Source organism: Myotis yumanensis, unplaced genomic scaffold (assembly GCF_028538775.1).
Source record: "Myotis yumanensis isolate MYYU_CA2020_CCGP unplaced genomic scaffold, mMyoYum1.0.hap1 SCAF_14, whole genome shotgun sequence".
Lineage (NCBI taxonomy): Eukaryota > Metazoa > Chordata > Mammalia > Chiroptera > Vespertilionidae > Myotis > Myotis yumanensis.
In genome coordinates this window covers 46967994-46982465 of record NW_027223765.1, presented here as the reverse complement: position 1 = coordinate 46982465, position 14472 = coordinate 46967994, and the positions used below count along the sequence as shown (strand labels likewise).

Here is a 14472-nt window from a genome sequence, read left to right as displayed (position 1 = left end):
ATACCCAGAAGTAGAATTGCTAAATCATATAGTAGTTCTGTTTTTAAATTTTGAGGAACCTCCATACTGCTTTCCATCGTGGCTGCACCAATTTACATTCCCACTAATAGTGCACAAGGGTTCCCTTTTCTTCACATCTTCACTAACACTTATCATAACACTTTTTCATAATAGCCACTATAACAAGTGTGAGGTGATTTCCCATTGTGGTTTTGATTTGCATTTCCTAATGATCAGTGATATTGACATCTTTTCATGTACCTGTTGGCCATCTGTATGTCTTCTTTGGAAAAATGTCTATTCAAGATTTTCTTTCCATTATTTAATAGTATTTTTTTTTTTTTTTTTTTTTTGCTATTGAATTGTATGAGTTCTTTGTATACTTTGGACAATAGCCCCTTATCAGATATCTGATTTGCAATTATTGTCTTCCATTCAATAGGTTGCCTTTCATTTTGTAGATGTTTTCCTTTGCTGTGAAAATGAGGATAATGGGTGAAAATGAGGATAATGGATGAAAATGAGAATTCTGTTAAACATAATAAAAGTGATGGCGATGATTTTAAAAAAAGTGATAGCACTATTCTTGAATTCTAACCATGTTCCAGACCCTTTCCACAAATTGTCCCCCCCCTCATAACTCTATGAGGCAGACAAAATTATTATCCCCATTTTGCCAATGAGGGACGTGAGCATGACAAAGATTGATGATTAAGGTAGAGTGATGCGCTCATTTGGTTGATAGAGCCCAGGCTTCGAATGCACATTCTTAACCACTATGCAAAATTGCCTCCTTATGCTAGTTTGCTAAAGCATCATCATTTTATGACCCAGAGGAATGAACTGATAGTGTCCTCATTTGTCCCGAATAGTGTGATGTTACCTTGTGACAACCCCAAATAGCAACAGTTCCCCAGCATTTCATTGTAAGACTTCAGCATATCGTTAGCCAGGAGCAGAGAATGTAGAGTCTGAGGCCATATGATGGCTGTTTTCATCTTCAGGGTTGAGTGGGAGGCTTTTTGCCCATTTTCTTTGGTGCACAGCCCTTTGCTGACTGCCCTTTGCTGCAGCCCATTTATAAGGAGTCCTCACCTACTTCCTTTGTTCATTTGGAAATCCAATGCTTACTGCGTGCAGAGCAGCCATATTAGTATCAGTACTGCCTCAGATAAATTAAACGAAGCAAGTGTAGTAGCTCTGAACAATCTACTTTCCATGTGTGGAATCATGTTTATCATCACCCAAATCCAAAGGCAAAAATAGCACATTTACATCAGTAACTTATTCATAACATCCCCTTCTACCTTGTTTGTTTTATTGATAGAAACCAACTCAAACCCCATCTGCAGCATGACAGACGCAAAGGGATAATTTTAAATATTAGGGCTATGATGGGGTGAAGCAATGGAGGCAGATCCAGAACTGAACTGGTACCTTCTGCCTCCGAGTTGCCTTATGTAGAGGCGTGGGTATGGCCAGATTTATCTTAATGGATTTGGCTAGCTGCTGCTTCACGGCCTTCAGGTCTCACAAATAAGTGTGTATATAAGGCATTTTTACACACAATATTGACCCAACCTTTCGGGCTTTCGCTTTGTGATTACCAAGTTTTCTTTCCAGTAAACTTTTTTCCTCCATGGATTCTCTCTTCAGGGAGAAAAGGAACATTCTTTATACTTCTAATCTCTCTAAAGAATGACCTCCTTGTCTCAAAGAGGATCTTTTGGTTATTAGCAGCAAAAATTAATTATCAGAAAGCTAAGTGTTTTTTTAAAGCAAAAATTTCATTTTGGAGGGAGAAAATGTCTAATCGCAAGCCCTAGAACATATAAGGTTAATGGCAAACTTGCTTCAAGGACAGAAATATGAAAAGCAAAATTGCTAAATCGGCTGAAGAACTAATCAAGCATATTGTTTCCTTGATTCTAGAAATTAAAATGAGCCTTTTGGAAGTGTTGAAAAGATGTCCCGGGCACACTCTCAGTTTACTTTGAAATGTATGTCCCTCTTCCCTGTAGTTCCAGAGGCATTGGTATGTGCTGGAGATGGTGGCGACTGGTGGCCTTCTGTTCTCCGGCTGAGGCTCAGTGTCTTTTCAAGTGACAGATGGTCCCCTCTGCTGGCTGGACTTAAATTCAGCCCTCTGAGCTGAGCCAACCTGGGAGGAGTCACCACCAGTCTCACTGATCATCAAAACAGTTTTGAGTTTCATCCTTAAAACACTAACCATCTTGACCAGTTGAAGTGTTTGCTGTTCCTCGAACACACCAAGCATTCTCCTGCCCTGGACCTTTGCATCTCCTGTTCCTTCTACCTGAAACTTTCTTTATCCAGAGGCATCTTCTACACCTCATCGAATCTTTCCTGAAATGTTACCCTCTCAGTGAGATCTTTCTTGATCTCTTTGCTTAAAAATGCTACAATTTCTCCAAACTCACTATATTCGTTTGCTAGGGCTTCTGTAACAAAGTACCACAAATTGGGTGTCTGGAGACCATAGAATTGGTTGTCCCTCAGTTCTGGAAAACTGAGAGTCTAAAGCTGTGCTCCCTCTGCAACCTGCAGGGCGGCCTCCCTCGCCTCCTCCTTGCTCAGTGGAGTGAGTGTGCTGCCTGGGCCTCCTGGGCTCACAGCTGTACAGCTCGCCTTCTCCCTGTGCGTGTCTTCCGTCACATGGCCACCTTCTCACAAGGACGCCAGTCACACTGGAGTAGGAGTTGGTTCTACTCCAGTATGACCTCACCTTAATTAGCTACGTCTCTTATGATCCTATTTCCAAATGAGGTCACATTCTTAGGTACTGGGGATAGGACTTTAAATATCTTTTTTGGGGGGTGGGGTGGGGGAGGGCCCTAATTCAATCATAACACTCAGCATCTCCTTTCCCACTCTGCTTCTCTGAGCACGTGGCACTATTCAACCAAACACGCATTTTGTGGTTTTACGTTTATTGTCTGCCTTCCCAACCAAAATGTAGGCATGAAGGTGGGATTTTCACTGCTGTAGAGAACAGTGCCTGGCACCTTAGTAGGAACTCAGTAGTTATTTGCTGAATGAATGATTATCTGTGTTCAGTTATTGCACTGAGCAGGTCACACAGTATTATATAAACGGAAACCATTAGATAAGAAGGAAATAATTACCTTTAAACACATCTGAGGAAAGGAATAGGTGCTTGTAATTATGATCTTTTTATTTCAGAGAAGGTGAAGCAGAGGTAGTGCTCAGAGCCGAGAGGGCCTGACAGCAGGAGGATGGGTACACTGCATTGAGTGGTTCATGGGCAGGCTGGCCTTTCTGGCCTCCTCTGCCCCAGAGCTGACCCTGCAGGTGGGTGGGGCTCAGGGCTCTCACTGCCTGATCATCTAATTCATGCCAGGAACTGTGTTGGGTACTTTGTCCTTATTTTAAAAAATGTATCCTCTTGATAGATATACCTGTCACATGTTATGGCCACTTGATAGAGGTGGAAAGTGTATGAGATACAGAGATAGTAAATTGCTGAAGGCAAAGACCAAAAAGTAGTTAGCATAAATAAATGCGAGATGTCCGTCAGAAGGCTGATGGACCTTAGGGCTTTAGCAAGGGCTAAAAGCTATGCACCGATTGTTCTGTGGAGACAGTGGTGGCTGAAGGCCATCTCCTAACCTGATAATCTTTTACTGTTTACCAAACCTTACCTTTGATATGTCTGTTTACTTTACTGAAGGGCAAATGTGTATTCTAGTAAATAAAAAGCCATGGGTCCATAGATTCAGGGAGCCACTCTGTTAGAGTGTGAGGCCTCCACCTGGCTTTTCCCCATGCCTTCTAAATTTTTATTTCTTTTCTAGTATATCCATTTGCTCTCAGCCCCTTCTCCAGATTCTGAATCCTTGTTGCAAAAGCTTGAGGCAGTAAATGGCTTACTAAGTATTCAAACTCGGGTCACGTGGACCAAAACCCCCTGTTCCTTCCATTATCAGATTCCCTCAGAGTCTGTGTACACCAGGATTTCAAAGCCAAGGAAGAAAAGTGACCCACAGAATACTCTTCAGACAGATGGTTTGGCTCAGACCACCACAAAGCCAGAGAACTCTTCCTACCCGACTCGTGGGTCGGCCTCGTCTTTTTGTACAATACAAAGTCCCAGTGCTGGGTGCCGGGACTGGTAGCTCTGAGCGGGGCGGGGGGGTATGGGTGGGGATAATGCAGAGAACAGTCCTAGAGCAGAAATGAGAAGACGGAGTGTCCAGGCTCCATTCTGTCTCTCCCTCATGTGACCTTGTGTGAGTCGTATAAGCCAGTCTTGAACCACAGTTTCTCTCATGAGGAATAATTTACTATCTACGGAGATCATGTGTGTGCCTGTGTTTTGTCCTTTACCCATACCAGTGCAGCCGCTAACTCTGTCTCTGTGGGGAATGCGCCTAATGGAGTTGTACCTAGAAGCCATTCAGGTCACTGCTGAAATCATCCGAATCTCTTGTTTTTGGTGTAGGTATCCCAGGACCACCTGCCTGCCTCTACCCTCTGTGAAAGCTTTCCGCATCCTGCCACTGAGCACCAAGGAGGTAACAGTAGTTGGAGAGGTAGCATTTATTTACTTTTAAATTTTTAACAGAGCTTGTTATAATTGACGTACTATGGGCATCCTTATAATAGTAAACGTAAAACAGAGCTTTTCTCAGGGCTTGTTCCCTTTGAGAATTGACCCTCTCTCGACTTCTATTTGTAGCTGCCGTTTTTAAAATGGGGTATAAATATTATGTCAATTTAGTAGAAGATGGATGCCTTCACGTTTTGAATGAACCACTCCCCTTGCTTTTTGTGAAGTGTAGCCTGTGACCTGGTTGACATGTTGTTACATTATTCTCCCCTCATCAGACAGCGACACACGTTTAATAATTGGTATGTGTAATGTCAGGTTAAACAGTTAGGGTCAGGTTGTTTTGTCTGCATGGCTTTGAGCATGATCGTGGAATTGGAATGAAATTGGGAGCAGCAGGAGGATGCTTGTGATATGAAACATCTCTGAAAGCGGGTGGGCCTGTCATTGGCCAGAGTAAGTCCTAGTGGCCTGTGTTAGCAACAACGAAGGATAAATCTTATAAAAAGTCTTGAAGAGAGGGCAAACTAGTCCCTTGTCTTCCTGTGTCTTTGAATGGCTTCACTGGCTATCTTGAGTATGCAGAAATGAGCTAATGTGGTGAAATTTCCCTGGCATGATGTCAGTAGACTGTGTTCGTCACCCCTCCTGGATTTCATGCATATATACACACTCCTGTCCTTTTCTGTCACCCCTTCTCATCTTCACTCCCTTAGCAACATTTCCCACTGTGAGGTCTCAGCAAACGATTTCACACATTTAGTAAATACAGACATTGAGCAGCCCTGTGCCAGCACACAAAGGTACTGTATTCCTTTGGTTGCTTCTAGTCAAGACCTTGTCTCCGGCTTCCACTTTACATTGTCTGCCTTCCTTTCTCATTCCACAGTCACACCCTTGGGTTTATGCAAAGTTCACAAGTTAGGCAAGATTGCTCCTAGAGTTTGTAAGACTGTGCGACATTGCTGCATCTTCTAGAAGTATCACCAAATGCAGATTGTGGTGGGAGGAGGAAGTGTCTTCACTCCTTAATGTGCCCGATTCCTCTCTGCTGAACCACCTGCCTCCTTAGAGTTTACCTGGAAAACAGAAGGTGTGAGGACAGTAAGTGTGGTGACATGGAGCCCTGGTATCGCAGCCTCTTTACTGGAGTCTCTGCATGGAATTGTTTGGTCTTGTGCTATTGTTCTGGCTATTGTTTTTAAGCCATGAAGCAAGGCTTTAAACATACACACACACACACACACACACACACACACACACACACACAGGAAAACTGTTAATATAAAATATGCATCCAAAGGAGGGACATTTTAATACCAGTAATTAGTGGAAAGAGGAATTGTAGAATATAACTTTGGGTGTTAGAGTCCTTACTTACTCCTCCTGCTTGGAAAGACTTCTTTTCTTACCTAAAGTAAAGGGCATGTACTCCGAGCCCCAGATACACACTCTCAGCTGCTTTTCCTCTGAGATGACTGACTTGGATTTCGGTAGGTGTTGTGTGATCTCAGATAGCTCACTTAACCTCTCTGAATTCTGGTTTCTTTTTCTATAACATGAGTCTGATTATAGGAATTACCTCATAGAATGATTATGAAGGATTGAATGACAATTTATGTAAAATGATTCTCAAGATGCCTGGCATATAAAACCTCTCAAGAAATGGAAGCCTTAGGAATATTATTAGGAGGAAACGCACATGTACCAACTCTGTGTTGGTATTTAAGGATGTTATATTCAAATATTCTCTTTCTCTTAGTACATTACCTATTGAAGTTTCCAATGAGGCAGGATATAGAGACCAAAAAAATAAGGTAAAATAAAGAACATGGCAAAAAATACCATGTAGATAATCTTTGTAGCCACGATCCTGTACAAGCCTCATTGCTCTGAGATGAATGCTGCCCATCTATGGGCATGATCTCATTGCTGTTTATCATTTCACTTTGTGCTGTGCTTTCTTTCCAAATCTCCGCATGTACTTGGCAAGTTGATCAGGGAAGCTCTGAGTCTGTTTACTTGAAACCGAAACCCAGTATCACTTGTTGAGGTTATGAGTGGAGGCTAAGTATTTTGAGCAGAGGAACTAGGAAAAGCAAAGGAACATTTTCTAAATGTTTCTACTTGTTTCCATTTGTAGTATGGCTTTACTGAACCTGACACTCACAGGTGACAACTATGAAGAAGGGGGCGGGGAATTACCTGGTGCCATTGGACAGTGGAAATAAGCCAGCAGGTGCTAGAGGGGCACTGAAATTCAGAACTTGGAAGCAGGGACCAAGCCGAGTGAGTTCCCCATTTGAGTTCCCCATTTGACAACTGGTGAACTAAAGGCAGGTTGAGTTACATGACTCCAGGTGGCTAATGCCAGTAGAAAACCCACTGTCATTTTGGTTTGAAAACCCAAAAACAGAGTTCAAGGTAAGTGTAGTCCCTGGAAAATGCAGCTAGAATCCTGGAAAAGAGAGAGGCAAACAAGGGAAGCTCACAGTTCTATGCACAAACACTGCCCACATTTTTTTAAAAAACATATTTTTATTGATTTCAGAAGAAAGGGAGAGGAAGAGAGAGATAGAAACATCAATAATGAGAGAGAATCATTGATTGGCTGCCTTCTGCATAACCCCTATTGGAGATCAAGCCCACAACCCAGGCATATGCCCTTGACTGGAATCAAACCCAGGACCCTTTAGTCTGCAGGTTGACACTCTGTCCACTGAGCCAAATTGGCTAGGGCCACTGCCCACATTTTTGACTGACCCTTGAGCCACACGCCTACTAGCACAGCTAAGATAGAAGACCTGAACTGAGATTTGAGCTGCCAACCAAAGGAGTTTTCAATTTGAGTGTAACCAGGGAAATTGTCTGCTAGGACAAAGAAATCAGTGTTCTTCAAAGAGCATTAAGGCTTCACACCATATTTGTATTCATACAATCTCATGATACAACCCAAAATGACACAACATATGAAAAACGGAGAAAATGTAAATCCTCAGAAGTGAAGAGGCAACCATCTGAGACGAATCCCAGGATCACCAGATGTGTGATTAGCAAGGATTTTAAAAAAGCTATTGTAACCACACACAATGGAAGGTCAGAAAAATACACTTACAGTGAATAAAAACACAGAAACAGAAAACAGAACCCAACGGACATTCCAGACTGAAAAGCAGATTTGAAATAAAATTCACTGAGTGGACTTCGATCATTAGAAGGAACGGGGAAGGTGCCAGTGAACCTGAACAGTGATCAATAGGAATTTTCTTTCCAAAGGAAAAAAAGATTTAAACTACTTAAAAGAAAAAAGGAATAGAGCCTCAGGGACCTATGTGACAAAAATAAATGCCTACCCCACGTGTAATTGGATTCTCAGGAGAGGAGAAAGAAATGGGACAGAAAAATATTTGAAGAAATAATGGCTAAAAATTCTCAAATTCGGTGAAATACATACATTTACAGATCTAGAAACTCCATCAACCCCAAACAGGTACATTTGAAGCAAAACCATGCCCAGGCACATCTAAAACTGGACACCAACAATCAAGAGGAAATCTAACAGCAGCCAGAGAAAAATGGTGCGTTGCCTCTCAGGGTCAAGCTTTAAATACGCGCTAACATCCAATCAGAAACTACAGAGGCCAGAAAAAGCAAAACAGTTTTTAAAATACAGAGGAAAAAAACCTGTTAAATACTCAGAAATCTATGTATAGTAAAAGTATCCTTGAGGATAAAGGCACATTGAAGACGTTTTCAGATAGAACTAAGAATTCATTGGCAGCAGATCTGCACCCAGAGAAATGCTACAGGAAGTTGTTCAGGCTAAAGTGAGATAAAGTGGGAGCTTACACCTGTAGGACGGAATGAAGACTGTCAGAGATTGTAAATATAAAAGAGTATTTTTTCCTCTTAGTATCTTTAAAATGCATAGAATCTTTTAATGAAAAAATCACAACACTGTGCTGTTTATAAGGTGCTGTGTACAGATGCAGAACACAGGACAATTGTAGCATGAAGAAATGGGGGGTGGTGGTAAATGGACTTATACACTTGCCAGGCTTTCAAATTTTATATGAGTTTGTATGAAATTAACTCTAAATATACTGTGAAAGGTCAAGAATTTTACTCTCCAGAACAGCCACTAAAAGTATAGTGGGTAAAAATAGAATACTAAGCATTTTTTAAAATGATCCAAAAAGAATGCAGGAAAAAAGGAATAGAGGGCAAAAATAGAGGAGGCAAACAGGAAAAAAATAAAATTGTATCCATATATGCAACCATATTACTATTAATAAAAGGGTCATTCCATTAAGATGACATAATTATAAATGAGTATATTTGTCTGATAAAATTCCAAGTGAGATCACATTAAGTATTTTTGAGTCCAGAATTTTTTGAGGACTAACTCAATTGTGAGTTAAGAGACATCACTTTAAGCTAACAATCATTTAACAAAATCAACAACTATTTAATAAAACAGATGGAATCTTGCTCTTTGTTTCCTTACTAGCTAGCTAAGAAATCTGTACTTCATTTGTGGTGGTGTATAGCCAACTTAAAGTCAGATTAATAGAATATAAATAGAAAATTCGAAAACAAATCCTCTTACCACTGCTGCTAATAGAGTTGCAAATACACATCGAGCACAAAAATTGACTCTGAGTTTTCTGGTAGACAGGGCAAAAAGGGAAACACAGATGTTTCATGTTAGAATTTTTTCATGTATCATAGAAATGTACACTCGAAACCTATATGATCCTATTAACCAATGTCACCCCAGTAAAATAAGTAATATTTTAAAAAAAGAAAATTTTCATATGATTCTAAGATCCCTTCCTGTTTTTCAGATTTTATAAAAATGGGGTAATAACACCTATTTTTTCAGAATCTTGATAGGTTTAAATGAGACCACATTGGTGCATAAATGTTAGCCTATTGTTTTCCTTCTTATATAACTCCAAATAAGGTTCATGGTAGAAATTTCAGGAAAGTCAGACTATAGTTAACTTCCTTAAAACTCCATACTCTGAACTTCTATGGGTCAACTTATTTCAGTACCCCAAATTATAGCAACTGTGAGAAGCATTGTACAATCTTCTCCATACAAAGTAGGTGTGATTGTCCACATTTTACAAATTAGGACACTCTACTCCAAAGAAGTGATATCACTTGACCAAGGCCATAGAATGGTTTTAGTCAGGGTTTGAACCCCTACCTACCTGTCACCGAAGCCCATGTTTTTTCAGTACATTGCACTGCTTCTAAAATGTTGAATAACTTAACAGATAGACATCCTTTGTATGGCTCATGCAGGTTATTCGGCAGTGCTTGTGAAGAATCGGCACACACTGGGTTAGAATCTGTGTAATGTGGCATCACCAATGGAGTCATGGCTTAGGAGGCTCCACATAAACCCAGACAACATCAGAGAACCTTTAAATGTCCCCATTTTGTGTTCATACTCTGTTTTCTAAAAGTAAGTTTTTTCGTCAAGACTTGAGGACTTGGAGAGTGACAAAGAGTAAGGTCACCCGGGACAAGCAGTGACAGCTTTGCCAATACAATTGGAATGTTTCTGAACTGTAGAGCTTATTTAATGAAAAGAGACCCATAAAACCTTTTCACTAATGTGTAGTGCTCTCTTGTCAGTTTGACATGAGCAAACTGTCAGCCTTCCCATTACCATGCATACACTATGTGCTCATTAAATCATGCACTCTGGGTTTCTTCAGGGTGTCAAGCTGCTTAATTGAAAAAATGTCTGGTGTCACTCTTACAGGAAAGAGACAGAAATCAAAGGCCTGGAGAGTTTACTCTTAATATCTCAGAGTTTGCTTTTAACTGCAGCTAGAAATTGCCTTGCTTTACAGTTTTGATTAAGAGGCTATTGCTTCTGCATCTTTTTTGGTTTTGTTTATAATTCAAACACTGTAATTATAATGGAGTTGCTTTTATAATAGGGCTACTAAATCACTCTGCCAGCCGATGAAAACCAAAGGGAAGGGCTAGACTTTTTTTTGTGCTGTAACCATGAGGCCCAGTTGGGGCTGAATGGGTCTTTGTTTTGCCGAGTCTCTCCTGCTCTGTTTTCATTTTGGATGTTTAGGCTTTTTCATCGCCTCAGTAGGCGGGTTAAAGAGGTAACATTCTTAGGCCATCTGTATTACTTGATTTGTTTATATGGTAGCTTTAAAAAAATACCCATGCCCAAGCTTCACCCCAGACAAGATAAATCAAGATCTTTGGAGGGAACCTTTTGAAAGCTGATTGGTTCTAATGGGTGCCAGGGTCAAGAGAGGGGCCTAAGTTGATTCCTGTTGTCCAGAATTTCAAGGCAAGACTCACTCAGCAGCTGTTATCAACCAGTGTTTCCTCTGGAGGGGTATAAACCCTCAGGGTTTCAGAAGATTAAAATTCTGCTTTCTTGGCTATACTTAGATCTATTAAATGAAATTCTTTGGATATAGGGACCCAGGGATCTCCATTTTGAAAATTTTCTAGGAAAGCAAGGTTATCTTTTTGAGAGAAGTTGAGTGGAACTACAGACAAAAGTGCACAAATCACGGTAAGATTGCAGCAGGCTTTATGTTAATAGTAGGAATTTTGCTACAGTCACTTGTACATGGGTACAGTAGCATCACCTTTATTTTGGGGACCCACCCCCGAGTGCCATATGAGTGAGACCTGGGAATGGGTCAGACATTTCACAGCTTCTTTCACCTTTGGATACCCAGACCTAACGACTGGAGCCATTGTGTTTTCATGGGCCTTGAAAAATATTGAGAACTGAAAGGAAAAGAAGCATTATTTTGGTTTCAGTATATGGAGAAATTACACAATCAGAACAAGTAGATAGTTAATGAAATGTCAACAAAAGGGAACATTATGCTTTTGTCATTAATTACTAAATTTAGTAAGAGCTACATTATGAGTTAGCTTTTCTCACTTCTTACAAATTTCTGAAAATGCATGTGAGTGTTGAAAAAATTTAAAATTAAGCAAGATTATATGTTACCAAATAATTTCAAATGTAAAAATACAAAAATATTTTCAAAGACTTCACATCTAATAGTTGTGTAATATAACATATCTTTCATAAAACATGGGGTTAAGTCTCTCAAGGAAAATGTGCTAGGAAGGTCATATATGTATACCCCAAAGTACACACTTCAAAATTAAAGGTATCTAGCAGTCCTGGACTTCATTCTCATTGACAAGGCTGTCAAAATATGCTTAAGCAACCTTCTGAAGATGCAGTTGAAGCTAAACTTAACATTATTGCTCACCTTCCCTCCTCTAAAAAATTCCAAAAAGATAGAAGAAAAAGTATTTGTTTTAGCTCCATATTGCAATATCTTTAAAAGTACATCACTTATATAACAGTTGGGACATTAATGAGCATCAGCTGAGACTGACAAGGCAAATTGCACACTATGCTTCTTGCTCAGAAAATTACCCCGAAGAAATTGTGATAATAGTAGGGAAAAAACACATGACTAGAATAGAAGACAGAGAAGTATATGTCACTGGAAATTCAGAGTCTCTGAGGTCAATTGAAAACTAAATATTTCTCTTTTGAATTCATGCCATATTCATACTTTGGACTTGATTACATATAAGGTCCCTAGTTTCAGGATTTTCCTGATCCATAGATTATGATTTCTGATACTAACATCTTTCTTATGTCCATCTTCCTCTTTTCTTAGCCCCTTTTCTTAGTTGGTTTACCTCCATTTTTTACTGTCTCCTCCCCTAGAATGTAATCTCCAAGAAAGCATGAATTATGGCTATTTTTCACTAAATCAATCATAAGGAAGAAAGGGTGACAATGATCACTTCATTTTTGCCAGAAATGATCAGTCAGAAGTGTTATGCTATTAAGAACAGTGTTACAGATGCTTAACTGGTCAGGAAATATTGTAGAACATCCTTTTAAATACAGGATTCTGTAACTCCAAGTCATTAACACATGAGGATGGGAGGGAAGCCACATTCAGATGTCACCTACACCTCCTTTACCTCTCCCAGCACTCAAAAGGTCAAAAATGCCTCCCACATCCACTTTTTCATAAATAAGACTTCCAGATGGATAAAATGGTGAATTGTTCAGTTGAAAATGACTACTTTATACTTCTGGGGAGATGCCTGCACATTTCTTGGCAATACTTCAACTGATGAATAATTTAGGAGATGATTGACTGGAGAATGGAAGTGGAGCTAATCGCCTCTCACTTTCCTCTTTATTATTTCAGACAAATTGGTAAGCCATGGTGGAGGTGTGGGATGTTTCTGGGTCAACTGGCCAGAAGCTGTGAATTTAAAAACGGAGGGAGCTATTTGGTCTCTCAGCCTTGACCTCCCCCCTCTTAGAGCTGGATGGCTTTGTGATCTGGTGCTCAGCACTGTGAGGATGCTGGCAAAGTCTCGGTGAACTGCAGAAGACTCTTGGTGCAACTCTGCTGTGTGCCATGTCATGTTAGGTGCTGGTTCGCATAACACAATCCTAACCTTATCTAGTTCAAAAATCTGGCAAGAGAGACATATATACCATTATCCTACCAGGTAAAAGGTGTTAAGTGTTTTAGGAGAGGGATGAGAACACATTCCAAGGGAGCCATCAGCTTATGGGTTAAATGTGGATCCACCTAATCGGGAAGCAGTGGTTTGAAGCAATGTGAGAAAGCCAGACTATCTAGTACAGATGGTGAGCGCTGTTAGCAGCAATTAGAACGAGAAAACAGAGAAAGGAATGCCGATATGAGAATCTGGTTCCAGTTTTCAGGGCTACATCAAGCTCTAGGTTAGTATTCAGAGAGATAGGATTCAGATAAATAGGAAGTGAGCCGCAGACTAGAGGGCTTAGCTGGAAGTTTCTACTTGTTCTTGAGAGGTTGTGGCTTTAACAGAAGCCAACGTCACTGTATTGTGGTTGCTGCCAGGAATGCTGATGTTCTTCCACCTGTAAGGAAGGAATGGCTGAGCCCCTAGCTGAATCTCACAAATTCTGAAGAGAGGTGGGTTTTTCATCTAAATAAAATGTTACATATTTGATGCCAGATCTGTGTCCACTGGCTGAAGTTTTTGCTAATATAATCAGGGCCTGAATGCGAGGATTCACCTTATGAGCAGAGGGTTCTGAAGGCCACCCCTCCCCCCAAGTCTCCTGTGGATTTAAGTAACTTCCAGAATATTTATGTTTTGAGTGTTATGGACTGCATTTTGTCCCTCCAGAATGCATATGTTGAAGCCCAACCCGCAATGAGACTGTATTGGAGATGGGGCCTTTAAAGAAAGAGGTAGTTAAGGTTGAATGAGGTCAGAAGAGTGGGGCCCTAATCCAGTTTGACTGGTGTCTTTATGAAAAGAGGAAAAGACACCTGGGATGCGCAGGCACAGAGAAAGACCACCTGGACAGCAAGAAGGCAGCCTTCTGCGAGCTAGGGAGAGAGGTCTCAGGAGAAGCCAAATCTGCTGACTCCTTGATCTTGGACTTTCACCCCCCAGAACTGTTAAGAATACATTTCTGTTATTTAAGTCATCCAGCCTGAAGTATTTTGTTATGGCAGCCCTAGAAGACATAAACAGTTATTGACAAATCCCCCTGGTGGGTTTGATTTGTGAGCCTAAGTCAATGACACACTAAGTTGAACTCTTAATTTGAGCCAAAGAAACTACGAATGTCCTTAAGAAATTGCCCTTATCATTAAGTACTAGTAGTGTTTGGCATAAGCATAGTATAAAGCTACTCATTTATGCAGAGCAATTTTTTTGCCCAACCATCTACTTATTCAACAACTATTCATTGAGTGCCTATTCTGTGCCAATTATTCACACATTATGCTTAGAAGGAGCCATCAGCCTAGAAGAGGAAATATGTCCCC

The 14472-nt window shown here is 40.4% G+C and overlaps 1 protein-coding gene across 5 annotated transcripts in view; it reads left to right on the top strand.

The window, feature by feature from the left end:
* Positions 1 to 14472, top strand: part of FHIT (fragile histidine triad diadenosine triphosphatase) — a 1340207-nt gene that overhangs the window by 391373 nt on the left and 934362 nt on the right. For 3 of the 5 annotated variants that reach the window (XM_070391627.1, XM_070391631.1, XM_070391630.1), the window contains one exon: positions 4484 to 4574. The exons of 1 other annotated variant lie outside the window; for it this stretch is intronic. The gene's annotated coding sequence lies outside the window, so the exon portion shown is untranslated. The remainder of the gene's footprint in view (positions 1 to 4483; positions 4575 to 14472) is intronic. One more of the 5 variants, XM_070391628.1, reaches the window with a different exon arrangement.